At 49.8% G+C, this 27,878-nt stretch overlaps 1 long non-coding RNA gene across 1 annotated transcript in view; it reads right to left on the bottom strand.

Moving 5' to 3' along the window:
• Positions 1 to 27,878, bottom strand: part of LOC116281908 (uncharacterized) — a 554,075-nt gene that overhangs the window by 110,779 nt on the left and 415,418 nt on the right. Inside the window, exon 8 of the long non-coding RNA XR_012075708.1 lies at positions 13,173 to 13,314. This is a non-coding gene — a long non-coding RNA (uncharacterized lncRNA). The remainder of the gene's footprint in view (positions 1 to 13,172; positions 13,315 to 27,878) is intronic.

The raw sequence follows: 27,878 nt of genomic DNA on the forward strand, positions 1-27,878 counted from the left end.
CTGACAGATGACAGAAAAACAAGTGGTGGTATATTTATACAATGGAATTCTACTCAACCATAAAAAAGAATGAAATAATGTCATTTGCAGCAACATGGATGGACCTAGAGATCATCATTCTAAGTGAAGTAAGCCAGAAAGAGAGAGAAAAATACCATATAACATCACTCATATGAGGAATCTAAAAAAAAGAAAAAAGGAGACACTCATGAGCTTATCTACAAGCAGAAACAGACCCTCAGACATAGTAAACAATCTTATGGTTACTGGGGGAAAAAGGGTAGGAAGGGATAGATTTGGTACTTTGAGGTTTGCAGATATTAATTGTTATACATAAAAATAGATTTTAAAAATTCTTCTGTATAGCACAGGGAATTGTATTCAGTATTTTGTAATAACCTTTAGTGAAAAAGAATATGAAAATGAATATATATATATACACACACATACATATATATATATATATATATATATATATATATATATATATATATATATATATCTGGGACATTATGCTGTACATCAGAAACTGACACAGCATAACTGACTATACTTCAATAGAAAAATAAAATAAAGCAAAAATAAAATAAAGTGGTAAAGCCAGTATTTGAATTCAGGTGGTGATTCCGGAGCCCAAGTTTTAAGCCTCTGTGTATACTGTATTCGGAGTTAGGGGAGGTGAATGATCTCGGAAGAGACTTTCAGTGGAGGAGGGGAGGGCTGCTGTCCATAAACACGGATCACAATATTCTCCTTGACACTGAGCTTTAGAAACTATACTGCCAGGGGCATCATAAATTAATAGAGTTGACTATACGTGAGTCAGACCTGCTATCTTCTCCGCATGACCCCAGCTCCCCAGGCGGAGTTAGAGGAGAGGGGAAAAACAGAAGACCAGAACCCTGACATCTTCCTGAGCCTTCCTGGGGCTCAGCCAGGGCCTGCCCCACTTCATCATCTAATTGAATTGATCTTCCAGTTCCCAGAGCCCCACCCAGGCCGGATGGGGTGGAGGGAGGAGACAAGCCCGTCACCCTCACTTTCTAATCTTTTTTTTTTTTTTAAATCTTATCACAAGTTCTTTGGTAATTTTCCGATTTCAAAGGAAATATTTGGAAGGATATTTGAGGACTGAATGCATTCATGTTTTACACCAAACGCTTTCAACATGAGAATCCGCCCAATTGTATCTAATAAAAACATCCTTCCTGAGCTGGTACCAGGAGGTTTCATTAAAATAGCAGTCGATAAGCAGAGCTGATTTGGCACCAAGGAAGGAAAAATCATAGGCGTATCAGGCCTTTGGAATTGAAGACGACAGCTGAATCTAGGCCCTTTTTCGTGGTCTTAGGGTGATATTCTAAGTCCTGCCTCATCAGACACTGAGGAATGTATTATACCAAACAGTGCTGAGCTGTCAGCTTGAGAGAAACATTAGAGACCTTTTCTCTCTCCATCATGCAGAAGCCATCCTGGCCACGAGGGAACTGGAAGGAGGGAGGAATTATTCCCAGCTGGGAGAAGCATGGACTGCTTCCTGGAGGAAAGGGCATCGAAACTGGGCTTTGCGTATGGGTGAGACCTTGGCAGGTAATTAGCAGGGATTAAGAAAATATAAGATCAGGGCTGTGGGTGAACAAGGGACTTACAGGGAACACTGACAAGTTCAGGCTGACAGAGTTAAAGGTGTGTGGAGGGCACGAGGGCAAAAATGGTCAACCCATCATCACTGGCTTCTGCTATCTGGACAGAAGTTTACTCATTAACCCAAAGCATACGCTGAGGTCCCTTCCAGGTCTGATCATTTCTAATTCTAACTCCATCGTTTTGACATAGCAGAAACCTTGGGAATTCTGTGAAAATGAGGGGAGTACAGAGACGTGTGAGCCAGAGCCCTGGCAAGCAAAAGCCTCCTAAAATCCCTCTAATTTGTGTTTCTCCAGTTTAGTTCTGATGCCTTTGCACGTGATGTTTCCCTGGTGAGAAAGAGGCTCCGCTCAAATATGGGCTCCTCTGTGAATAAAGGCTGTCCTCTTCCCGGCCACCTGGCAGCTCTGAGCTCCAGGTTTCCTCTTCTGCTTTACACTCTGTCCGTCCAGGCAGCCCCTGCCACGCTGTGCTGAGTTTATCTGTGTCAGGAACAACAGCAGGGGTAACAGCAGGTGCAGCTTCTAGAGCACTGAGGACAGGCTGGGTTGTCCCTGCAATATCCCATCACTTCCTCACACAGACTGGAATTCATCACCATCAGGACCTTATCCCGCAGTGAAGAGTGTGGGTCCTGGAGCTGGATTGCCTGGGTTTGCGGTTCAGTTCTGCCACTTGCTTAGCTGTAAACTTAAGTTACCAGCCTCTTTGTGCCTCAGTTTTTCTCATCTGAAATATGGGGACCACAATAACACCCATCTCATTTGTATTATTAAAATCGTCATAAACCATACCAAAAAAACGGAGGCCCCAGAGGCTCCGTGAGTTGATGATACGTAACATACTTAGCGCATAGCAAACAGGTGGTGTTCTGTACAGGAATGTTTATTTTTATTATGTTTATGTTTGAACTCAGAGTTTCCTGTGTCTAGCAACTGTGTTGAATCCACGAGCAAATCTTCCCAAGGTGCCTCCCAGCGCCAGCATTTCCCAGTCCCAGCTGTCACTCAAGGGCTTTCAGGCAGAGCCTAACCCTGGGAAGGGCCCTGTGGTCCCAACACATCAGGGTGACCCCCAGCCCTGGGGCAGAGCCTCCAAGACTGTGCTGGGCGCCCAGCACACGGATGTTTCAGGTTAGAGCCTGAGACCTGGAGAGCGATGGAAAAACCATCCTTCAAAACATTTTACTTTTTTATTTCCAGTACATGTATTTGGTCTGAAAAAAAAAAAGAAGGAAAAAGAAAAAAAGAAAAGTAACTGATCTGTTTTGTGCCAGAGCTGTCTGGTCTCTCCAAACACTTAATCCAGCCGTTCTCATTGTCTGGGATCAAAGCGCCTTCCCCACACTGGCTTTGTTCTACTTGGAGCAGAGGAAGGGCTGAAAGGAGAACTCTTCCAGGCTTCCGGCCCCTCCCTCCCCCAGAACTTTGAGAGAACAAAGAGATTTACAAGGCAAAGATCCCAACTACAAGGTGCTAATGATCAGAATCACATGCGCAGAGGTCTGGACGAGTGTTCGCAAGTCAGAAGGCTTCCGGGAGGGGGTGGCGCTGCTGGGAGGAACCAAGAGCCTGGAGCTGGAAGTCAGAAACCCACAGCACCCTGGACTTGCCTCTTGGAATGCAGAACACTCCCAGACAAAATTGTGTCTCATCCAGGAAGGATGCTCGACCCCCAGGTTGCTCAGTGGGCTCTCAGCCCTCCAGGGATCTTGCAGGCTTCCGACCCCCTACCCCAGCCCAAGTCCTCTCTTGCACAGCACCTGGAAGTTACTGTTTAGTCTCAGTCTGTGCAGACAGTGGCAAAGGGGTTTGCTGAGAGTGACAGAGCACCCGCTCTGGAAGGAGACCTGTTTAGCGTGACTCAGAATCCTCTCCGGGGCTTGTTGAAACATAGCTCGCTGGGCCCCAGGCTCAGTTTCTGACTCAGGAGGTCTGGGGGAAGCTTGAGAATCTGCACTTCTAATAAGGTCCTAGATGCCACTGGTTCAGGGACTGTCCTCTCTGACAGCCGCTGCTCTGTACAGCTTACTCTCAGGTTTGAGACACAACCAACCATGCAGGGCCTGTTAGGGTCTCTAATCTCAACTTCTGGTTGCTTCTCCCCAAGAAGCCGGAAACCCCACAGGCAATGGAGCTGAGGGAGGGGTCACTGCCCACGATGGGCCCCCGCCGGGCCCCCGCCCTCTCAGGTGTAGCCCCACGTGGTTTGGTCAGGATAGAGACATTGCATCCTGCTCTGAAGCCTGTCGTGTAAATCGTAAGACAGACTGAATAATGTGCAAAGCAGAGTGGCGGCGCGGTGGCAGAGCAGAGCAGAGAGGAGACTGCGAGGCGGACTCTCCAGGTCCTGCAAACCCACTTAGTGGCTGGACGAACGTGGCCGAGGCACCGAAACGCCATGAGGCTCTGTCTCCTTCCCAGAAAACGAGGAAGGTAATACACTGCTCCTCGCTGACTTGTTAGAGAGTCTAGAACCCATAACACCACCTCATATTGGGTTCTGTGATGCGTCTAAAAGCCAACCTAACCTATGTAACCAGCCTCTAACCAAAACTGTCCTTTCTGTGAGCTCAGCTTTGGCCTGCAACCCCTGGTGGTGGAAGGAATGCTTTGAACCTCAGAGAGGAAAATAAATGCTTTCCTGCCTGAAATTCCAGCAGCAGAAACACGGACGCTACGATGCCTGTACCCCACTACCCCCCACGCCCCCAGTGGCCGGGGCACGCGGTATCACTGTTTAACTTGGTCAAGCCCGGGTTTCTGACATTCACAGTCCCACGTGCAGGGCCTGGGAAACTCCCTTGCTGGTGTGAATGAAAAATATTGCCTGCCATACTAGTAAACAAAGGAAGCTGCAGCCACCAGCCACTACCGCCGCCCCCAAGGATGAACCAGAGGGAACTCAGGATGGAGACCAGCAGGCCGCTGACTGACAAGTCCCCAGCCTCTGCAGCCACCCCCAGTGGTGCCCCGTGGGATGGGAGCACAGGATACTGGCCTTAGATGGCTTAAGGTGTACATCAGAGGAATGACTTCAGTGAGCCCAGATTTTATATCTTCCCATACATAGAAAAGTGCTAAATTCTCCTACTTAAGATGTCTGGTTTTCTTTACATAATAGTAATCTTTTGATGTTCTGACTGCCTGCTCTCTGTTGCAAAAACTCCTATATATTCTGGCGCCTCCCCTGCCTTTTTGGAGTGATCTGAGAGGCTGTGCCCTGGGCTTGAAGTCCTTAGAAATGTCTGCCAAACAAAACGTAGCTCTCAGCTTTTAGGTTGTGCTTTTTTTTTCCCCCTTCAGTTGACACTGGGGAAAGGGCATCATTACTTTGCAGGTACGAGCTGGGGCTGATGGGAGTTCTGAGGGATTCTGCCACGACACCCTCAGGAAGGAGGTGTCAGCTCATGCTGGCAGAACAAATGGCTTCCCAGATAGTTTCTATTTGAAACAGAAAAACTGAAAGTAGAATGTGGTGACCTTCCCTGTCCAGTGAACACTCACAGACGATGCACTGGGCCTGACTCCTTCAGGACTCTGCTCGAGGCAGCATCGTCAGAAAGGAAGAACACCGGTTTGAGTCTGGCTAAAAGCACCTTCTGTCCACAGGCTAAATGTCGGAACCTCTGTGGGAGCAAATTAAGACCTTCTGTGTGGTCTCCAAAGAATCAGTCCTGACCAGAGAGAGACCTCCGACATCACAGAGCAAGGGGCCAGGCGGCTCCTCCAGGCGGCCGGCCGCGCCCGCGATCCCGAGCGAGGCACACCCAGCAGACCCAGACCGCAGCCCCCAGGGCTCAGGGAGCCGACAGAGAGGCTGCGTGTCAAGGCTGCACCTGGGAAGGCAAACGGGCGCACTGGCCTCCGTGAGGGAGAACTGCGTAAAAACAGGGCAAAGGCACGGCCCGCTCAGATCACTTTTTCAAATGTCAGTAAAATAAGTGATGCTTCCCATGGTTCTCCAAGAAAAGATGCGGTCAGGTCAAGGTGCCTCCAGCCAGCCTAGGTGGCCCTTTCTTTGGTGAATCCACCCAAGTACCATTTCACGTCCTCAGTGCGGAGTTTTTGCCAGCATCTGGAAGGGGAGGCCCATCTCACCGGGCCGGAAGCCCACCTTTTAGGCTCATAGGAGCTGACAGACGAAGTGCCGGTCTGTTCATATTCCTCCGGAAGTACTGCCGCCACATAAGCCAATGCTTTTCTCCGTAAGACCAGTCTGTTCTGTCCCTCTACCCTACACATTAGGTAGAGCGTCCCCTGTGAGCCTCAAATCAGAGCAGGGGCCGAGCCGAGGGTCCTCAGTAGGTGAAGGTCAGCCCAATCACAGTGTCCTTGTAAGAGGAAGTCAGGGGAGATTTGATGGCGGGGCAGGAGATAAAGCTGATGTCACTGCTGGCTTGAAGGTGCAGAAGGGGCCAGGAGCCAAGGAACGCAAGGAACACAGCTGCAGGAGCGGGGAAAGGTCGGGCTCCGCGAGAGCCTCCAGAGGGAGCATGGCCCGGCCAGCACCCTGGTTTCGGCCCAGTGAAATGGATTCTGGACCTCTGGCTTCCTGAATGGTGAGAGAATCCTGGTGCCTTGTTTCAGCCATTAAATATGTGGTAATCTGTTGCAGTGACCACAGGAAACTAACACAACTGCCTCACTGAACTGCACTTTCCCTGCACACAGGTGATAACCCCCAGGTCGCTTCGAAGGAGGCTGAGTTTTTCCCAAACTCTGTAATCATCATGGCTTTCTGGACACTGTTGGTTTGTTTCTTGGAGAACTAAAGCAGGAGACGGGAAGAGCCCCCCAAAAAGTGGATGGAGCCCCCTCCCTCACAGCAATGACGGGTAGCCCCTCTCTCCTTGGGAAGAGGGTGAGGAGAAAGACAGACGTGTCTGTGTCAGTATCAACCCTTCTGGAGAAGGAAGAGCGGAAGTTACTTGGACAGGAAGAGCTGTGCCCACTCCTCTTAGGAAGCTAACTTCATCAATTCTGTGTAGCATTTGCCAATTTGCTTTTCCAAAAGCAATCTATTCGTCCCTCTTTTTCAAAATCCATGGAGGCCTGCCTGCGATCACTCCCGTGCACCACCTATAAAGGCAGACACTGTTAATCTACCTGTCTAAGAATCGGAACATAGATATTTTCATCTGAGGTGTATGGAGCACTTGACAGACAGGCAAGGAGGCCCAAGCTACATTCTAGATTCTTGGAAAGAGGATTTCTGAGGGTAAGATCCAGGCTGCAGGAATTTTTAAACTCTCCAGATTGTACCAATGTAGAGTCAAGACTGAGAACCACTGGCTTAGCCTGACCCAGGGAGAGGGGAAGGGGCAGAGACGGCTTGCTGGGAGCCCATCTGAGCTTGGTCTAGACGGCAATGACAGTTCTAGCAATGAAGCCAAAGTGCCAGGCCAGGCAGAGCACCTGCTCTCAAACATGGTCACACCATAAAATCACCTGAGAACCTGTAATGAATGCAGCCTCCTGGTCCTTCCCTCAGAGGCGGCCTGGGCACTCGGGTCACGACAAGCTCCCCAGGTGATTCCACTGTGCGGCCAAAGCCGGGAGCCATGACCAGGGCGCAAGAGCACGAACTCCTCAGGGTGTTTGGTTGAATACGATAGAAATCAGCTTTGGTAATGTCAACAAAGAAGGGATTTCCTGGAAGATGTGACTCAGTCCACAGAGTTACTGGGAAGGCTGGAGAGAAGGCTCAGCCAGCCAGCAGACAGGAATAGGTTGGCTGGTCCCCAAGAACCAAGCCTAGACAGGCCCCAGAGTCCAGCGGGAAGGTCCCTAGTCCCCCACAAGCGCAAGTGACCCAGTGACACTGAATGCTGGCACCCTGGCCACCCCAACGCCAAGGACCACTGTCATGGCTCCTGAACTGTCACCCTGTTCTCTGTCACTCATCCCAGACTCAACATCCTGCACGGGAGCCCCTGGGTGACTCTGCTCAGGCAACTTCCTAATACCAAGGTACCAAGTGTCAAGTTGAAAGAACCACCTGCCTCCTTGGGGTTTCCAAAGTAGAAAACAAAGCTCTGCCTGCCACCCACCTACCTCCCACTCTTCCACGTGAGAATGAGTATTCAGATTCTGGGAAGCCAAAAAAGACCTGTGTCCACTGTGAGCATAAACGATCAGGTCAGGGCAAGGACAAGGAACCGGAAACCTTCCATGTCGTGGTGAGTAGCTGGAAAGGGGCAGGGCAGGTCCAAGTACAGAAAGGAGACGGCACCCCAGGCCAGCTGGGTCCTTCCGCATTGTGCAGCATCGTTCCAGAAGAGGTTGGGGGAGCCTTCATCAGATGCTTCCCCCTTCCCCCTACCCTTTATCATCACGGCCACCATTTATTGAGCACTTACTATGGGCGGGCCCAGAACCAGGCAGTAACAACAACCCCACGAAGCCTCATGATGATCTTACGAGGAGGGCACCATCACTCTCCTTGGCTGGGTTTATTTTTCCTTGTGATATTTATCACTTCTTACCTACTACTGAATTCACTCATCTGTCTTGGGTATTATCCATGTCCCTTCGCTGCGAAAACATAAAACTCCATGAGTGCAGAGATTTTTGTCTGCTTCTGCTCAAGCTCTCTACCCAGGGGGATGAGAGGGCGGGGCACATAGCAGGTGTTTGATGAATCCCTGCAGAGTGAACAGGTTTCTCATCTGGGCAGATGGAGATGGTGGCTGTTATGCACATGACCAGGGGGCACATCGGGAAACAGAAGATCCAGAATTCAAATTCAGGCCTGTCGCAGTTCAGAGCCCACGGCTTTTGCCTTCCCAAAAGGCTGTGGGTTGGAGCTGGAGAGAGAGTTCCCTTAAGGAAGATGCGTGAGGCATAAAACGAAGGGTCAGAGGGGAGAGAACACATCAGACAGTCTGGGAGAAGCCATAGTTCAGACAAAAAGTCCCAAGGGCTGGAAATAGGTTCAAGGTTGAGGGACCAAGGGCAGCCCAGAAGCAGTCGGGTGAGGAATGAGAAAGAGGTTAGGAATGGCAGAAAGGGGGCAGGGCTTCGCCCCCACAGACCAGGTGGATGGGGTGCTGGGCCACCCTGAGTATCCAAGACATGACAGACAAGAGCTCTGTGGCCTTGGCCGTGATATTTAATCACACTGGGCCCAGACGATCAGATCTGATGAGCTTTTACTTTACATTCCTATTTTAAACTGCAGGGATTTCCACATTTTCTGAATAAGGGTGACAACCTCACTGAATCAAATGGAATTTTGTGTGTGAATCATTCATATTAATACTATGTGAATTACAATTGTATATAATTTTTATATATTTAATTATGCAAAATTATATTGACTCCATGGAGTCAAGTTTTCTTTGCGTCACAGACTCTATGACAGATACCAGGGTCACTTTGACACAACTCTTACTGTGCCCATTTCACAAATGAGGAAACTGACTTCTAGCAAAGCAGAGGAACTTGTGCAGGGTCCCACAGCTGACAGATGGTCGAGCCAGGACCAGGACCTATACAGTCTGACCTCAGAGTCTGTCCCCTTAGCCACCTTCTGCCCCCACCGTGAATGCACATGTGGGATCACTCCCAGGTCATTATAGGGTCCCTGGGAGCAGACAGTGTGGATCACCGCCCCTGTCGGGTGTGGCTTCACCGGGTACCGTGTCCTCCCCAGGCTTCAGCTACTGAAACCATGTGGTCCCAATTCAGGAGACGTCATCAAGGGCTACCACTCAGCGCTGAGGCCCATGGCCTCCAAGTCAGCGTGTTTCATTATGAAACCACCCCACAGGCCACGGGCAGCCAGCTGGCTGTGAGGACGTGCTCAGCAAGATTCAGATGTCAGCCCAGGGCCTGCTCTGAGCCCAAGACTTGTCAACAGGAGCTGACGTTTTCCAGTGAAGAGTTACTGGCCGCCTGTGACTGACACCTCCAGGCAGTTTATTCACCGTAGGTCCCTTGGAGAGAGAAACCCAGAGCACGCCTCACCATGTCTTACTCCAGTCTTCTACATCCATCCATTTAGTAAGCATTTATTGAGCACCTACGGCTCTATACCGATTCCTGGGGGTGGAAGAATGGAGAAGGTAGCTCCCCCTCCACGCCTTCTCAAACCTCAGAGTCCAGCGTGAAAGAGACATGCCACATGGGACGCAGGACGCCCTGGACACGAGGCTCTGGTGCTGGGCCCAGAGAAGAAGTGGTTGAATTTGCCTGGAGGAACCAAGAAGGCTTCGGGGAAACACTGCCTGTTTAATGGCTTGGCTATGATCTGCCAAGCAGAGAGGGGGCCCTGTGGAGCAGAGGGAGCAGGCTGCATATGCAGAGACTTGACACTACCAGTGAACAACCACATGCATGGGGCTAGAACTCCGGGCCTATAGAGAGGATGGCTGGGATGCTGGGCTTGCTGTCCTAGAGGCAGGAGGGGGAACCGCGGTTCCAAACGGCAGCCCCAGCATGACTGAGATGGAGACGACATGCCAGGCGGCCCCAGCAAAATCTCAAATGGGCTGAATCTCCGACTTTTCTTCCCTGGCTTGCCTCAAACTCTTGAACCTGAACTCTAAAACATGTCACAGCAATGCTCCCATGTTAATGATCCGACGTCAAGTCATCTCATTCATATGCAAACGCTCTGACACAGACGCTATACGAAATGAATTCAGATGGAATATGCCAACATCCCTTTTTAAAAAAATCCTTCCAGAGAGTTATGATGTTGCTACATAAGTTAATGAGAGGAATGGAAGAGCAAACGCCGCTCCCGAAACCTGTCAGCACTATAACTATTTAGATGGGTATTAAAGCCAGACACTGTCATATAATTTGAGGGTATGGTTGAAGACATCTTAAGAATATTTTGTTTTTGACAATTGAATCATAATTTTAATAGACACCTCCAAAAAGAGAAGAGGTGGTAGCAGCCATGCAACGTTTATTTAGGAGCCGGTGAAGATCTTTGATTCAAAGTGCTAGCTGAAATGACAGTACCTGGCTTTAGAATGTCAGAGCTGCCAAAGGGCTGGCATTTTATGACAACAGTAAGTGCCCAAAAAATAGTAACTCAGTGCCTGGCATGATGCAAAGTGCTATACATTCCTTTTCTAGTTAATCTTCACTGCAGCTTTGTGAGGTAGCAACTTTTATGACCTTAATTTTATGGCTAGGTAAACAGAGGCACAGAGAGGGCAAGTAACTTGCCCAAGGTCACACAGCTAATAAGTGGAGGAGTCAAGACTGACAAACTGTCAGTCTGGCTTGAGGCTCACTCACTGGCCATTACTCCCTCTGGGCAATGAATTCTATGACTTTATTCTCAAAGGTAGGAAGACGATGGCCAGCCCAGGAAATCAGTGACCTGGCCAAGCTTCCTGTAGACACTTTGGAACAAAACTATTTTCCCCTAACCCACAGTTAATGCGAGCTTTTCATCAAATCTGGCCAAGAGGTGGTATGCTTTGTGAAAGGAGTAGAATCTTTAGAAAAGCTAAAAACTGGAATTAAAATCTAGGTTGTGGCATTTGTTAGACCTGCTGCCTCAGGCAAACGTCTAAACTTTTTCAGCCACAGTTTGATCATGTGGACAATTGGAAAACTCTGACTGACCTTACAGGGTTGTCACTGGAGGGACTTGAGGTCCTAAATTAAAGTTTATATGAAAAGACTCACTTCTATAATTGCTCTGAAGTCCTGCTCAGGCTGCCCTGAGCTTCTGGGCAGGTGAAGCAGGTGGTGTTTACAGCAAAGGCGCCGTGACCATTGCAAAAAGTTGATGCCACTGGATTGTTAAGGAAGTAACGCAAATGCCCACCCACAAGGGATGGACAGGCGACTTGCAGTATATTCAGCCAATAGAATGTTACAGCAAGGACAACAAGCAATCTACAACTACACACAACACTGATGGTTCTCACAAATGTTAGGTCAAGTGAAAAAAGCCAGAAGAAGAGTACATGTGTATATAAAGTATGCAAGCAGCCTACAGAGGTCACCCTGGGCAGGGCAGCAGGGTGGTCAGTGACTAAAAGGGACAATGAGAAAGGGGCTTCTAGGGAGCTGCTAGTGATCTGTTTGTTAACTGGGGTGCTAATTTGTTAATTTTGCAAAACCGTGATGGGTTATAGCCTGACAATATATGTACTTTCCTATACAGTGCAATAAAAATGTTTAAGGATCCCAGGAGTTTAATTCTCCTCTCGCGAAAGCAAAGTCTTTGATCCCACAAAGCCAAGACATGTGCCAGACATCCCACTCCTGGAAAAAGAGTTCAACCCACAAAGCAGGACCAGGGCAGGGACTCACCCACACTGCTCCTGAGAGTTTCGATGACAGACACAGGAGAAGACAGTCTTGGGCAGGTGGGAGCACAGGTGGGGAGAGCCTGGCGGAGAAGGAAAGAGCTACGAGACAGGCTGGCGACATAAGACCACCACCTCAACAGCATCTCTTTCCACGGAGGGACCTCCCATCATACGTGCACCCACAACGTGCCGATTGCTGCAAAGCATAAGCTAGGCATCGTTTTATCTGGTCCCACAAGAGTCTTCTAAGATGGGTTTTACTGTTTCTCCTTACAAATGGTGGAAATGAGGCTTTGAGCAAGTCAGTCACTTGTCTAAATGCAGCCAGTTAGCAGCCCATCTGGAATCTGAATACATCTATCTGATTGTAAGAGTTGTCCTCTGACCAAGGCCCTCCTCGTCCTCTCCACGCAAAGGTAAGTCTACCTGCTTACTAATTCTGGGCGAGAGCTGGACACGCATGATGGCCTGTGGGTGAAAGAGAGCCAAAGAGCTCTAACCTCAGCCTGACTGTCTTTAAATTACAGAGCCTCTCGTTAGATCCTAACAAGGTAGAGAAACCAAGAGACTGCGTGCAGTGACAGCAGCCATCCCGAGCGCCCGCTGGCAGCAGCGTTTCGCAGTGGCTGGACGGATGGAGGAACCCGAGAGCACTCTGCAGTGGCTGCAGAGCTGACTCACTGCGTCTCATCCTCGTAATAAACGGAGGAACAGTTTAGTGTTTGTTTTTTTTTAAATTCCCATTGTGCATACAGATGAGAAAGCGAGGCCGAGAGCGGCTGCAGCGACTGGCTGAAGAATGCCCAGGGAGGGAGTGGCAGCAGCAGAAGCAGCCGAGCCTATTAATAAGCACTTGAGAAACTTCTACCAGGATGTCGACACCCCAGCCCGCTGTTTAGACAGCAAATCCTCAAAACCATGTTAAAGAGAAGCTGCTCTTTACTTAATGAAGCCCAATGATCCTATAAAAATAGCGCTGCTATTTATCGTCTTTCTGGAGCACAGAGCAGCTGCGCAGAATGTTTTAATGGTGTGTTTGGAGAAAGATGCGGGCCTGAACCAGGGATGCGACTGGGAAACCTTGAGGCCACAGTCGCCTGTGCTATTTGGACAAATTCTCCCTCTGCTTACTTCTGTGAGGTCTCTCAATGGCATGGTATCGCTGTCTGAGACCGAGGATGGGACGCCAGAGGTCTGCTGCTTGATTTGGAATCTGCAGATCACGGTTGAAAGGATTTACCAGTTGCCCAGCTCCAGGCAAATCTCAGCCATCCTCAGCCACTTGATCAATCAATTCCAACACGAAGCGGAGGTTTGGGTGCGGGGGGTCTCTGATGGATGCTGCCTCCTCTGAAGTTCTAAACGGTACCCTGTGGCCGGTGCTTTATCAAGTGTCATAGGGAGAAAGAAAAAAGTAAAAATTACGTCCCCTCTTATTCCTCGTTCTTTGGGGAGAGATTAAACTACAAGCCCAGAGCAGAAACCGCAAGGAACGCATATAAGGCAAAGGGAGTCCATACGACCCAGTGGAGACCATCTGAAATGCACCTTCTTTCCACACGACCCTCCCTACGCATGACACAAGTCCTGTCCCCAGAAGGTAATGAGACAGGAATTTGAACACCACATAAAAAACAACTTTATTTTGTACTATTTTCCATTCTCATTAACTGCTGCTTGATCTGTTCCACTTTTGTTCTCTTTCTATGAACTTTGTGCAATAAATATATATATAGTCACTGACTTAATTTGCACCATAGCCTGAACCCTGACTCCATCACTGCTGGAGATGGTCTCCACCACCAGAGTCGACTCTTATGATGAGAACTGCTCTCTTTCCTGCCCCTCACGCTTTCTCCCTCTTTCTGGGATCTGCTGTGCTCCCTCAAAGCTGCCTTGTCGTGCCTATATCAGCCGCCGTGTTCAGACACAGGCTGAAATCATTGAAAATACCAGCCTCCCTTCTCTAAAGAGTCCAGCCCCCGCCCCCCCCCCCCCCAGCAAACAGACACTGCCAGGCTCAGGGCTCCTCCTCCGCTAATTAGGGTTAAATCGCCCTCTCTGATAACCCAAAGAAAGAAAAGGCAGCCAGTCACACTAAGAGGCTGTAAAAGAACTTCCTCTAACCCCTCCAAAGCCCTTGAGAGAAAGCTTGCAACCAAGTTAGGGTCACTTAATGTATTCAGCTCTGGGAAAGATATGAAAAATGATTAAGTTCATTTAAAAAGGAAGAAAAGAAACCTTGTCTAAAGCAGCGACCTCTGCCCAGCAGCTATGTTAAAACAAGCACCTTTTCTCAGGATCTCATATGTGTTGGAAATTTCAACAAAAGGAGGCAGAGAGGCAAGACCCCACCCACACCAGGGAGTGGGACTTCCCGGCCAGCAAAGCAGCAGAATAGCCTCGAAGGTCAGAAGCAAACATCACTCTAGTCTTGGTGCTGAAGAGCAGCCAAACACGGTAACACGGTCTCTGTCCTCCAGCGTCTTCCAGTCTGGACAAAGAGACGACGCGTGCACAGAAAAGGACAGTCCCTGATGGGCGCACAGTGGATACAGTAGAAGGATCCCGGAGGGAGGGCTTCTGGGCTAACCCTTGAATGAGGGGTTGGATTTGGAAGGGCAGAGAGATTGTTCCAGGTAGAGAAGAATATTTTGAGCCTGTGCAGGAGGTTTACAGAAAGGGAAATGTGAGTTTGGCCCCAAGGGAGAGTGAGTACCACAGATTGAGTCCTTAAGAGCTTAGACACGAACCAATGAGCTGTGAGGTTGTTCCAAACATCCATGCGAGTATATTTTTACGTGGAAGAGGATGAGCAAGATCACCTCTTAACTGGCTCAGGGTTCCCACAGCACAGGATTCTCAGGTTTCTATCATGCCTCTACCTCCCATGAACTCTCCTCAGTAAGTCACCCCAGGGAGTTTTCAGCTGGGGACTGCACCCATCAACAGAGCATCTGGAATGTACGGAGAGCCCTTGGAGTCATCACGATGACTGGAAGACCCAAGTGGCCTTGATGGGTGGAGAGCAAGAACACAAAATGTTCTCCATTGTTCTGTGAAGAGTTACCTCGGCTAAACTGGCAGTAGATGCCCTCTGAGTTGTGCCTGCTGTGCCGATGATGACAATGGTGACGAAAATAAAGCAACACTAATAAAATCACAGATGCAATCAACTGTATGACTGCCCGCTAAACTCAGGTGTGTCTGAGTCAAGACCCATCTCTTGACACCATGGTGACAGCCTCTGTGCATCTCGATGGAAGACACATCTGGCTGTCATCCGTGGCTGCAGCGACAGCAACCCTACCACCTTACTTCCTCTTCTTCCTGCAACTTTCAACTTGAGGGTCAATATCTCAATGGAGGAACCATCAGTGTAAGAGGCCTCTCTGAAAGTGGGAGATAGAAGCAAAGGAGGTGTCATCTAGTTCTCTCCCCAAAGTTAGGAAACTAAATGGACCTGCAGGGACCCTGGATTCCAAAGACTGACTGAATCATGGTTTGCTGCTATAGCTCCAGAAAGAAAGAAGGTGCCCTTTGCAAGTATGAGAAATAGGGTGAAAGAGAAAGGTGGGTGCCTATGTACTGGAAAGTCTCAAATAATAAAGATGCACGGGACAACCCTAGAAAATATGGAAAACATGATGTTGGTCCGTTGACCCCTGTTCCTCTCCCAACTTGAAACGGGCTCTGGCTCAAGGTTTGCCGATCTTGCAAGGGGAAGAGGAAATGTCTCATTACTTAAAGGGGAAGAGGCATCTACTAATGTTGCGTGCCAGGCACTGACATGGCAAACTGAGCATCTTGAAAAAGTTCCAAGGAAGCAGCAAAGATCAGCATGAGGAGTGGAGCAGGACCTGGGCAGTGTGACTTGATTTTGTGAAGGTAAAACTGGTTCAATTTAAGCAGTACCTCAGGTCCCCAACCAAAGTGAAACTCTGGGCAAGATCTCCGTTCACCCGTCCAAACCACACTCCTGAGCATCTCACTGTGGCCCAGCACTTTGCTACATGCTGTTGATACAGTGAGCCAGACGACGCCCCCTACATTCTCGGGCAGGAACCCAAGTCTTAGGCTGATGCCCTTTTGGACACCCCCAGAGATTGTGGTGCCCGCAAGGAAAGGTTGATGTCATGGGCGCCCAGTGAGGGGGAGTAAGAATCACCCCACACCCAGCACACCCAGCCTGGTCTTCGTGGGCTGCGGAATGCAGGTGGGAGGACAGTGCCCAATCATCCTAGTTTTCCAGGAACTGAGGTGTTTCCAGGCCCAATGGGCTTTCTCTCTGTCCAGGAATGTCCTGGATAAATTGGGGTGAACTTGTCTCCATAAGTGGGAGGCACCATCTTTTGAGAACCCGCCTAGATTTTTTGCTTCACTCTAACTCCAATCCATTTCCAGTTTGTTCCCACATTCAACATGCTCCTCCGCCTTGGCTCTGTCCCCCTATTTTAGGTGTTGAGACTTCACAGTGTCTGTGAACTTGGTTCGCCCAGCCAAACCCTCTGAGTCTTGCTTCGCCACTACTGGTGGCCCACCACCACTCCCACTCCCACCAAGATAACGACCACTCCTTCAACACCTAACACCCAGTGGGTAGGCACTTTGCATGGCTTATTTAGTGACTCCTCAAACTGCTCTTGAGAAAAGAATTATTCTCATGGTAGAGACTCAGAAATGGAGACTCACTGCCAGACCTATGCAGAAGTAGGGTACCCCCGTCACGCCAGACCTCGGAGCTCTGTAGCACCTGCCTAAGTAGATCGTCCTTCCACTCCAGTCAAAGAATTGGCATTTCACAGCATCTCCCACATTTGTGCACTTTTTGGATGACTCAGAATGCCCCTGGAAGCCAGACCACGGAAAGTCACCATATGGTGAGACGCTCCCGACTATAACTGACTCATAACCTTCACTGTGAAGAACCTCCTTGAGGCGGTTATAAGGAATCTAGCCCCTTACAGGAAACTTCGAGAAAGGCAACACTTTCCCAACACCGAAGACCCTCAGGAGCAACGTGGAGAACTCCCATCATCAGCTGCACTTTGGACCAGACGTAAAATGCAACACAGCGCGGCCAGTGTCTGCGGTTTCCTTCTTGAGAAGACCTTGTAATAAAACTCTTAGCTGGTACCTTTCTGTTTCCTTTAGATAAGGAAAGGGAATTCAGGTTGCATCATAAACTCCATGCCCTTCAGAGTTCAGTCTTTTCAACAACCAATTACTGATGAAGAATAGAAGTTGAGAGAGGAAATCCTCCTTGAGCAAGGTCCTAAAGCTAGTAAGGAAAGAAGCTGGGATTTGAACCCAGGTCTAGCTCGATCAGATGTATCTCTATATTAGATATACAGCTGACCCTTGAATATGTGGGTTAGGGGTGCCAACCATCTGCACAGTCGAAAATCTGCATATAACTTTGACGGCAGCCCTCCGCACCTGTGGTCCCACACCCATGGATTCAACCAACAGTGGACCATGCAACACTACAATAGATGTATCTCTAGCGTTGGGTCCATAACCCATTGCTCTCTCTCTCCTCTTGACCTACTGCCTCCTGCTTGTGCATGGGATGAGGACAGGAGGGCAAGAGAACCACAGGAGTGTTTTCAAAACACCCCTGTCTTAGCCCCACTTCCGTTCTGCCTTCTTGAAAGGCTGCCGTGACCCACTGTCACACCACCTGGGGCAAGTGTGCCTGATGCAGAGGTTCGGAGAGGAATCCGATGATGCGACCCCTCCCATTTGCAGCTGGAAACCCGTGTGCTAGATCAGAGAGTCTCCTATGAGCAGGAATTCATGACTGGAATCCACAGATGGACATTTAAGAATTAAGCAAACTCCTGAGAAACACAATGTGCTCTGTGCAAGCACCACGCGCACTATTCTGTGATTCTCACCAGATTTTCAAACTAGTCCCCGACTCAAAACAAGCTCAGAAAGTGCCCTTTGGAGAGAACGTGGACTTCCCCCACATTCCTAAAGCAGGACTGTTAATTCCATCCTTTCCAGCCTCGACAGGCCCTGGACACGTGTCATTTTAAGCCATGATTCAGGGTACTCACTCAGCTTGCATTTAAGGGAATGGGTTCCCCAATTTAATGTAATATTGCAATTGGCAAATAGATCATGCTTAGAGTCATTGAACCTGCCAACTTTTCTATCCACCAAGGTAAAAAACGTTCATCGGATTGTGTCTTTTCATTTCCTCAAACAGCTTTAATAGATTTCTGTCTGGGATCAAAAGGTTGGCTGCATGCTGGCCGTGCATAAAGTTTTGTGGGTTAATTAAGGTGATCATTAAGTGCTGGAGCTCACTCTTAGCCTCACGATTTGTAGGGAGAGAGTTTGCTTATCAGACACAGTGCCCCACTGGGGTCAACTGTGTGTGTGTGTGTGTGTGTGTGTGTGTGTGTAATGTTCAAGCAAACACATTCGGGGCAATCCTATCGTTGTTTTGATTGCTCCCTTATATTCTCTGCTGGTGTGTTTCTGTCTTTTTCATCAGCGGTTACAGTGATATTTCCACTATATCTCTTTCCTTCTGGGATGTGTACATCATTATGATCATTGATCCCAACACTTATTGGGCACCAGTGGTGTGCCAGGCAGACTGCTAGGCACTGAAGAATAAAATTGAGATGGGACATAGGGTCTCCGTCCTCACAGAGCAACTGGCAGCCCAGTGGAAGAGACGGAGACGTGGATCAATGAAGCATAGTAAGAGCTTTGGTGCAGGTAGGTTACCAGAAGGAAACAACACTGAGTCTTGAAGGGCCAGTAGAAAACAGATGGCTGGGTGGGGAGTGGGTGGCAGACAGGCGACCCAGACCAAGGAAACGGCATGTCCTAGAGCAGGGAGGGAGGCAGCAACAGGGGAGTCATGGGCACGCCCACGACTCCATGGAAGAGAGATTGTTCTGTAGACCGTGGGAGCATCACCGTCCCTCTTGCAGAAATGTGAAGAGTGTCGGAGAGGTCAGTTGGCTTGCCAAGAAGGAAAGCTGCTGTTAGGGGCTGAACGTTTGTGTCCTTCCAGATTCATGTGTTGAAGCCCTAACCCCCAGTGTGATGGTATTTTTAAGTGGGGCCTTTGGGAGGTAACTGGGCTTATATAAGGTCATGAGGGTGGGACCTTCGTGATGGAAACAGCATCCTTTTAAGAAAAGGAAGCAAGCTCAGGTCCTAGCCATGGAAAAGTATGGGCTTTGAATCCTGGCCCTTGATTGGCTAGAGAGTGGTGAGACAGTTAAAATGAACATTTTTTTTTCTTATTTATTGAATTTATTGAATTTTCAACAAAATAAGACTGCTCCTTTTGGAAAACCCAAGATGGCCAATGATAGAGAATGGTATGATACGAGTTTTAAACTCCGTATTTTATCCTCAGGGCGAATTTCTTTCACCTCTCCAGGCAAGAAGGTAAGACAGGTAAGATTCTCCGTCCCTTACAGAGTGTGGGGCAGGGCTGGGGGAAACTGGCAGAAGAGGAGGGGTTCCAGAAGGAAGCCTCCATGGGAGATACTCCCACCCCAAAGGCCTTCACTGAGCACCCATGAGAGGTGAACTCCTCTGGGTGAGAACTGTTCAACTTTTTAATTTTGGTCACCACAGCATTTTCCAAAGACTGACCTCAGATCAGCCTCTAAAACATATCTGCTTTGCTGTTGTTGTTGCTCCTGGTTTTATTGTTTTTGTTACTTTGATCGTAACATTGTTGAGCATCCCAAGGATCCCAATTTAGGAAAACTGCATCAGTAGAAGAATCTCCATGCACGTATTCATATGTTCACTGGCCAGAAATTAAGGGGCGGTAGCATGTCTACAGCTGCTCTCTCTCTGTGAAGCATTTCCATTTAATTTTCTTCCCATCTTTATACTTTTCTGAATTTCTAAGGCTTCAAAATTAAATGTCTTCCTTTCACAATTCAGGGGAAATTATTTCTTGGTTTGAAACCAAATAAGTAACTATTTATGTTACTCAGGGACACTGCTTACTTACTGCTGTGCTGGTTGTAGAAGTTGAAACTATTTATTTTTACAAAGATTTGGGAGTATTTTTGAGTAGTCTGAGGGTGAATAGAAATGTAAATGAAAGATCTGTAGAAATTCTTTTTTTCCTATATCATGACTCTCAAAGTGTGGCTCCTGGACCAGCATCATCACCTGAGAATTTTTAAGTGCAACACTTTCCCCACCACGTACACACACGCCCCGACTGAATCAGAAACTCCAGGGACGGAGAGCATTCTAACAAAAAACAGCGAAACAAGCAAACAAGAGCCCAGCAGCTGGAGCACCCCTTACTCTAGGCTGAGACCATCACGGTGGGCCGTCGGTGTTAGCGGTGACTGGATGATCCCCTCCCCACTTCCAGCCACCTCCCCCTCGGCCTGCCCCGCACCCGTCGGGTCAGCAGAGGGTGAGGAAGCAGCCGTCTTCCGATTCGATTGTTCGAGGTGTCTCAGGGTACCGCTGCCTCGTCGTCTTAATCAGCCTTCAGCTGTCCCTGCTCTCATCAGTCAAACTGCGCCCGTCAGCAAGCGGGTCCAACAACTGTAGCACAGCAGGTGCAGTGACGAGGCCCTTCCCTCGACTCCCCCAGCTGGGGTCCATTCCGCCTCCTCCCACCCTCACTGGGGAGCCCAAGCCTGCAGATGCCTTTACGCAGCATGGGGTGGGTCCCGCTCCTCCCTGACTTCATTTCAGCCGCTGCACGGGGCCTACTCTCACACACGAGCAGGTGGGGGATTTCAGCTGGGATGCAACCAGAGACCAGTCCTCCTGAGCCCTTCATCTTCTAAGAATCTGATGTCCACAGAAGGGAAGAACAGGGCACAACAACACTGGAATCCTGTACCTCCCTTCAAAACCATCTGCAATACACCCTAATGGGAAAGGAATATGTTGTGAACTAAATACACAGAGCAATGAATCAGTCACCACCCTGTTACTGCAACAGGTGTAATGTACGTGAATAGATATCTATCATATATTGGTCATCATTTCAAATAAGGCTACCATAGAGGACAGACTGCGAATGACACAAAACAGTCCTGCATTATGTTCTTTTCCAGGGCTGTCGTAAGGATCCCAGGCTGCCCTTTGCTTAAAATCACAGCAATCAGTAAGCATTTTGCCCCTGGTCCTTTCAGCTGCTGCCAATTCATGATTGAGGCAGTGGGAGGTGCCTGGAAAAGACAACCGGCTTCCAGCCGTCCTGGACCTACTGCTCACTAACCAGTGTAACCTTGAACATGTCACTTCAAAAGCCTGACCTCAGTCTCCCCTTCCTTGAAACGCAGGGGTTAGTTAATAACCTTCAAGGGACCTCCCACTGACAACAACGCACACTTCCCACGTCCTTCCAATTTGCCTGCTTGGGACAAACAGAGATGCCTCCTGCAAGCCCCCTGAGACAGGGCAGCCTCTGTGTGCCTAGACCTTCTCGCCCTCTCACCCGTTAGCATCCCCCAGTACGGGCTCAATCCCATGGTGGCTCTTGGGAATCAAAAGTCCTGACTAATTTGCCGACCGCCCAGCCAAACTTGGCAAGTTCATTTGGCATTCCAGCCACATTTGGCTCCGGCTCTGGCAGGAGTTGTCCCTGCCCCTCCGAGTGGCCATCTTGGATACCCTGAAACTGAAGCTCAGGATACTGACCGCCAACACTGCAGCACGCCCCCCTCATCCGGCGAACGTTGGAGGCACCTGACATTTACAGCCCTGAGAAGAGCTGGTACCCACTCGGGCAGCCAGAGTCCATCTTAAATTACCTAAAGAGCCCGAGTGCTAGGCCTGGGCTCCATTTGTTTACAAAATAGGCACTTTCAAAGGCTCTTTACTAGGGACTGGCAATTCCCAGGTCCCCCGCCATAGGCTGATGCATAATGCATAAGATGCTGGGAAATGTGTATTCATGAGGGCGGCTTGGCTTTTGTCAAAAAGAACTGTGAAATATTATGATGGAACAATTTTCATTTCTGCCACATTGTTTTTATAGTGCATTCATGACTGGGGATTGAGGGCTCTTCGAGTTTTGTCTGGTGCAGATGTTGCAGTGCCGAGAGCCGCTCAGACGTCCCCACTTTCCAACTTTGTTGCTGACAATTACATGAAGGGGTGGGGGGAAGGGGGCTCTAACAGGGAGACCAAGGATATATGTCCTCAAGTGATCTTGTCCTGAATTCATTCAGGAGGGTGGAAGTGAGGGAGGGAGGGAGGGCGAGAGGGAGAGAGGGAGGGAGGGAGGACGGACAGGAGAAACTGATGTCTGGAGATGCTGGGGTGTTCCTCCTTGAGGGAGCCATTATCTGCATTTTACACGTGAGGAGATGGGGGCCCAGCAAGACTGAGCCGCTTGTCTGAGATCACATAACCAGTGGGTTGTGAAGCCTGGCTTTGAATCCACATTAAATGTCCAAGCTTACGGTCTCCTCCAGCACCAGGCTACTAGGAGAGCTGAAGACAAGGAGATGCACTCTCCATCTGCAATCGTCTGAGACACAAGGGGGTGAGAGGCATGAATGCTGCCACTGGGTGTGGAGAACGCTGAGGACCCGACCCCGGAGAAGGAGGCCTGGGAGTGGGACCCCAAGCTGAGCTGGCTGCCAGGCATTCAGGTGCCATGTCCAGACAGGCAGCCATGTTTCTGGAGATGGAGGAACTCACGGAGACGCCACAGATCCTGCCTTTGGGTAACAGTATTGGAGCTCAAGTCTTGTGGATCATAAACCCTAGCCTGGTCTCATGGGGCCACTGGGCTGCCTCCTCATCCAGGAAATGCTGGCCCCTTCCAGCCCCTCAGCCAGGAGGCCATCAGTTCCCAGAGGCAGGAATGGGGGCTTAATTTTCCATGAATCCCCAGGGCTTACATGGCTCCAGGCAAGCTCAGAGCAAGGGCTCCCACACCTGCTTCAAATGCATCCAGCAGGACAGAGTGGCCAGGCTCCAGACAAACTCTGAGACACAAGGTAGAGAAGAATTCATTCCAGGGCAGTCAGGGGAGCGAAGCAAGACTGGCCAGGGCTGCACTGCTGGGGGAAGATGTGAGTAGGCACAACACAGGGGGTCTCCTGGGGCCAACACTGGTTCCAAGCCCTGAGCGGGTAAAGGCAGAGCAGGACCAAGCAGAGAGCAAAGCAGGGGATGAAGCCACGCCACAGGCACGGGGCGGGGGCCTCTCACAGGCCAGGACTGAGGCAGAGCCTTCAAGCCCAAGGTGCAGCGGGGAAAGCAGGGTTCTGGCTTAAGGGAGCGCAGGACGGGAAGCCCCCGGGGGCCACTGCTCCTGCTTGTGGAGACGCCCAAGTGGGCTCGTGCAGGGGAGCAAAACCCGTCGCCCCGAACTGTGTCTTTGGCTTATTTTGAGCTGAAAACAATCAAGGCCCAAAAGACTTAGAAAGAAACTTTGACCTTCCCCCTAACTGATTTTAAAAAATTAACTCGAGGGCCTGTTCCCAGAATAGAGCTATCACCAGAAATATCCGCAGAGAACCTGGGCCAGGGTGCACGGGGGGACCTCGGCAGGGCCCGAGAGCAGAGTCCACTCTGTGCCCCACTGTCTCTGCGGGGCCCGGCAAACATTTCTTCACCAGACATTTGCTTCTCCATCTCCATGTGCTCTGCCTTCCTCCCCAACCGCTACCTCCAAAATCCTCGTTTGTCTTTAGCTGAAGATGGTATTTAAAGTGAGGGTTCCGGCGATTTTGGTGAGTTCCTCAGTTTCCTGGGTCTCTCCCACGGATACATGTTATTAAACTTTTGTTTGATTTTCTCTTGTTAATGTGTCTCCTATCAACTTTATTCTTGGACCAGCCAGAAGAACCCAGAAGGGAAGAGGAAAATGTCTTCCTCTCCAGCATCGAAAAGTCCAAGGAAGAAACAGACACACGTGGAGACAATGGCGTGTCTCCTGAGAATCTGTCAGGCTGGAGGTTCAAGAGGCTCTCCAGACACACTCAGATCTGCTTTCTTTTCCATGCTGAAGTCATCATTGTTCCAGAAATCTTGTCCCCGGGGTGATTAGCTGGAATTTCTGGTGGTCAGAGTGGTGGCTCTCACTGCAAATCCAGCCCCACAAACCTCTCTGCCTGTTTCTGAAATAGACCAAGCTCTTTTTCACTGGAGGGTCTTTACGCTGCCTGTTTCCTCCACCTTCTGAATCCTCTGCCCACCTCTGGATTCAGAGCTGGGACCTTCTCAGCCTTCAGATCTCGGGTTACCTCGCCGGTTCTCTCACCCTAGTAGCCCCATCAGAGCTGCTGTCTGTGGTCACTCCGCTGTGGTTCTTACTATCTTGCTGTCTGTCTCCAGCTGTGATATAAAGCCCTTAATAGCAGGGACCAGGCTGTGTGATCTGTTCACCTGTGTCTCCCCAGCACCCAGCACCCAGCACCCAGCACCATGCCCAGGACAGGCTCAGAGCTCAGTGAAATGCTTGAGAATAAACAAATCAGTTCACAGCGTGTTATGTAAGGACATTACTGAGGCGGACCAAAGGGGATTCAAATCCAACAATTTGCTCTCATACCACACAGGGTGCCTCTGCCTTCTTGCTTAAGCAAACCAGGCCAGTGGCACATTTCAAAGCACAAGAAAAAAGATCAGTGCTCACTGCAACCGAGTCCAAGAGCTTGCCCTGACCCTTCTCCCTCTCCACAGTCAGGCAGAGTCTTGTCAAGGATCAGAGTAAATGTGGTTTCAAAGCCCCACGCTCCCAGGTACAAGTTTTGTAACCATTACCCTCAATTTTTCTACCTCAGCATAAAGAAGAGTGAAGTCCTCTGCTGACATCGCCATGAAGACTGAGTCAGGGCAGTGTTCCAGCCAAAGGGGATCGTGCACCTCCCCGACCCCCTTCAACCTGAAGACATTTGGCGAAATTCTGAAGACATTTCTGGTTGTCACAACTAGGGTACAGGCTGGGGATGCTGTCAAACATCCTACAGTGCACGAGACAGCCCCGACAACAAGAATTCCTCAGCCCAAAGTGTCACCAGTGCTGAGGGCCAGAAACATTGCACCAGAGGCATCGCAGCTGCACAGGAAACCGTCATACCCCTTCCTTCTCTGTGACCAGGTCCACCTGCAGGCACCTGCAGGGGTCTGATCAGCCTTGTCTGGGTCTTCCCTGAGCGCTCCTCCATCAGCCTCTGCCCACAACAGTGTCTCACCCTACTGTCTTTGTCCGTCTGGGTTGCTAGAAGAGAACACCAGAGACTGGATGGCTTAAGCAACAAACACTTACTTCTTGCAGTTCTGGAAGCTGAAAGTCCAAGATCAAGGTGCTAGCAGTCAGCGTTGGTGAGCGCCTGCTCCTTGGTACACAGAGGGCCATCTTTTCACTGTGTTCTCACATCTGGAAAGGGCGAGGGAGCTCTCTGGGGTCTCCTTTACAAAGGCGCTAATCTTGTTCACGAGGGCTCCGCCCTCATGACCTAATGGCCTCCCAAAGGTCTCATCTCCAAATACTATCATTTAGGGGATTAGGTTTTGATGTATGAATGTAGGGAGGAGGATACAAGCCCTCGGTCTTCCAATTATTATGAAAGTCCTTCCTTCATATCTGAACTCAAATGTCACCACCAAGATGCCTCCATCTGTTTTCCCCACAGTCAGCCTTGCTCGCCCCACTGCACCGCATGTCTGCAGAGCGCAGACAGCCTGCCTGCGGCCGAGGCATCCTCCTTCCGCACTGCCGGCCACTTCCTCCCGCCAGCCTTAGGCCTTGCACCAGGCGTTGCCTTTTGAAGAGAGAACTTGGTTCATGAAAAAGGAGAGGGCTTCTTAGGCTGGCAAATCCAGAGTCCTAACTGTGTGGTTTCTTCCTAACTGTCTGGCTTTTCTCACCTGCAAAACGGGCACCAGCCAGTCCACGTGTCTGGCTCTCCCTGAGCGCTGAGACACCGTCTGTGACCTGTGGCTTAAAGTCGGCAATAAAATGCCACGATTTCGCACACAGAGCTCAGTAGAGGCTGATCAGTTGAATGCGAAAGCCATCTCTCTCGAGGAGTAAGGTCTTCGTTTTCTAATTCCTTGAGAGCCACGCATGTCGCCAGGTCGGGCAGGACGGCATCAGCCTTCTACGTGTGTATTTGGAAGAGGTCATTTCCTTCCTGAGGTATCTTACTCCTTCGTCTCTCCCCGTATAAAGCCCAAGGGCTTCTCCTCTCATTAGCAGAGTTTTTGCAGCGTGAATTCCCCACCTCTCCTGGTTGTCATGGTACCTCCCGAGTACAAGCTGTCTACTTATAAGAAAGTGGGGCCACCTGGGGGGGCTGCCTTTCCGGGCTGCACTCCGTCTGTAGCTGCCTGAGGTAGTGTGTTTACGAGGGCGAGGAGGGTCTGCAGTAGTAACCTCCTAAAGAAACCAGGGGACTCATGGCTCTTCAGATTCCTAGCTGTAACTTCCAGGACACCCAGTGATTCCAGAAGGAGAGTGTCAGAGGGGCTGACAGCTCAGAGCATGGGCAGGAAGCACTCACCTCCAGCCCCTGCAGCAAGTCCAGCGAGGTCAGGGCCATAGACCCCAGGCACCAGTGGACCCTCCGGGGTCTCCTTCACAGCCCACTGTTTGAAGAAGTAGAAACGTTGAGTGGGAAAAAAGTGCTGGTGGATGAGGAGTAGAAGGTGCACTGGTTTTATCTGTTGGGGGGGCCACCCAGGATGGCTCCTGCAGGTCCCTTTGGTCACAGTTCTAGTCTTGATGGGGGCAGGAGGACGTCTCCCTGAGGAAACCCACCATCAGTACCTGTCTCAGAGCAGCCTTCATGTTTCCTGTTCTAGGACACTGCTGGGTTTCAGAAGGTCCCAAGTCCCTTCCCTCCACCTCCACCAAGGACTTGAGGCAAGATCTCTCCATTCAGTCTTGCTCCCAAAGCCATATGACCAAGCAGAAAACCCTGTGAGAACTTTAGCAGCTTATCCTACAGATCTTGCTAATACGTGCAGCTGTCCCAAGATAGGGGGCGGCCTCAGGAAGCAGCCTGGTTCCCATCTCTGGAAACACCAAGCCGAGGGGAGCTAAGAATTTAGAAGGAGACAGCAGAGGGCTGCAGCACAGACTAACCCACAGACCCGGGAATGGCAGCCTGAGGAGGCCAGCTGGCAGGAGCAGCTGAAGGATATCGTGTTTCAGTGACTCAGAGTTTTACCGCTGCTGAGAGGCCAGTCACAGCTAAGTCTGCTCAGGCTTAACATGTAAAACATAATCCAGCAAGTGGCAGACAAAGACAGACACAAGGCTGATTGATATCAAGGTCGGCGCAAAACCCCGGGGTGCACCAGAGACTGAGGTGCGCCGGGCAGTCTGCTGCGGCCCCTCCTGTGTCATCGTCCCCGTCTGTGACTTGGGGACAACAGTCTCTGTTCTGCTTTCCCATTGTGAAGATCAGAGTAAAGGAGGATTCAGAAAAGGTGAGATAAACCCTTAAACACTGAAGGAACTAAGGAATTATGCTTAGTGGAGGAAAATTTCAGTATTGCTCCTTCTGGAAGCTTCCCTGATCCTCCCTGACCCGTTCAGTTTTTGCCATCAGTTCTCACAGCACCATATCACCCTCCTTCAGAACATGATCTCGGCCATCATCTTCTATTTCTCTGATTCTTTAATTAGTGTTTGTCTCACACATTCAACTGTAAACACAGAGCAGGCAGGAGGTGGGTCTCTTCCTGTTTTCTGTTGGTTTTTGTTTTTACCGTGGCCTCCCGGGCACGTCCTGATAGACGCCAAACACTGAACAAATGAACACACATCAGCTCCGCAGTGTCGGAAACAAACTGCAGCACACTGCCCACAATCATTCTCGACATGTCATTACAAAGGGGTCCGCAGGCCTGCTAACCCACTGTCTGCCTTTCTTAGAGACCATTATCTCTGCCTGAAATTCAGCAGGTTAATGAAGATGGTCGGTATTTATTCCATATCTGGGGGCGATGGAACCTA

Source organism: Vicugna pacos, chromosome 9, assembly GCF_048564905.1.
Source record: "Vicugna pacos chromosome 9, VicPac4, whole genome shotgun sequence".
NCBI classification, from domain to species: Eukaryota; Metazoa; Chordata; class Mammalia; order Artiodactyla; family Camelidae; genus Vicugna; species Vicugna pacos.